The 1,307-nt window shown below is 54.9% G+C and overlaps 1 protein-coding gene across 1 annotated transcript in view; it reads left to right on the top strand.

Annotated features, from left to right (window-relative positions):
- DENND3 (DENN domain containing 3) overlaps positions 1-1,307 on the top strand; it is a 79,091-nt gene that overhangs the window by 65,406 nt on the left and 12,378 nt on the right. The window lies entirely within an intron of this gene.

The raw sequence follows: 1,307 nt of genomic DNA, 5'->3' as shown, positions 1-1,307 counted from the left end.
TCAGGGGAATGTTTCTGCTCATGGGGCAGAGAAATGCGTTTATCCTGTGAGATCAGCATGGGCCGAGCACGAGTGACCAAAGGCACCCGTGCTGGGCCTTCCTGCTGAGGTGGTCACGGTGAGGGGCGGCCTGTGGCAACCCAGGAAGGGCACACCCCTCTAAGGGAACGCCAGCTGTGACATCAGAAATCTGGATTTGTGGGTGAGATCTCCTGAGTTTTCAATGTTGGCTCCGTTTTTTCAACATCATTGTGGCAGCATGTGATGGCTCACGCCTGTAATCCCAGCACTTTGGGAGGCCGAGGTAGGCATATCGCTTGAGCCCAGGAACTTGAGACTAGCCTGGACAACTTGGTGGACCTTGTCTCTACAAAAAAAAAATTTAATAATTAGCTGGGCATAGTGGTGCATACCTATAGTCCCAGCTACTTGGGAGGCTGAGGCAGAAGGATTGACTGAGCCCAGGAGGTCAAGACTATAGTAGCCCTGATTGTGCCACTGCACTCCAGTCTGGGCAACAGAGTGAGACCCTAACTCAAACAAAACAAAACAAAAAACGATCACTGTCCCCTATCCCACCTGCAAAAAATCACCCACAGTCTGCAGCCTCTGACCAGGACTGTCAGGGCCATTTCCTCCCTGCAGGCCAAGCTTGCCATGCCGGAGCCAGCCTTGGATCGCTCGGTGACAGCCACCTTTCTGCACATGTTTCCTATAGCCGGTGGGCCTGAGTCCCAAATCCCCTCATTTTTAAACCCACTCAGTTTATCTTTCTCTCTGAAAGCCCTGAGCTGGGTACACCAGCTTAGCCTTGTCTTCCCACTCTGCCCAGCTCACCAAAGGGGACAGTCCCTCCTGCCACGCAGGCCATGTGCGTCCACCTGTGTGTTCCTGCCTCCAGTCCCAGCCTTCCTGGGACCAAGACATCCAGGAAAACGAGGGTTTGAACTCTAAACGTGAGATAACCCTCCCGAGAAGGCACGATGTGCCGAGGGCCACACATAGGAGCTGGGTTCTGGCCCACAGGCTGGGCCTCCAGCATCCGTCCAGGTGGGGCTCAGTCCCCGACACGCCTGCCCTTGGCTGGTCCCTGGGAAAACCTCAACTGTGCTTCACGGCCCTTTCTACCCCCACTCCTTGCCATCCCCTGCCAAAATCCCTACAGATGAACCTCCTTTTTCAGCCCAGCTTTCTGCTTTATTTGACAACTTACCACTTTTTTTCCTTCTCTTTTTTTGGCTCTGCCCTTGTCCTGCCTCGCCCCCGCCTGCAAGCCCAGGCCCCACGCCTTGCCAGGACCTCCCCTC

Source organism: Carlito syrichta, unplaced genomic scaffold (assembly GCF_000164805.1).
Source record: "Carlito syrichta isolate Samal-C Ts95f unplaced genomic scaffold, Tarsius_syrichta-2.0.1 Scaffold315705, whole genome shotgun sequence".
NCBI classification, from domain to species: domain Eukaryota; kingdom Metazoa; phylum Chordata; class Mammalia; order Primates; family Tarsiidae; genus Carlito; species Carlito syrichta.
This window is presented reverse-complemented; position numbering and strand designations above follow the sequence as displayed.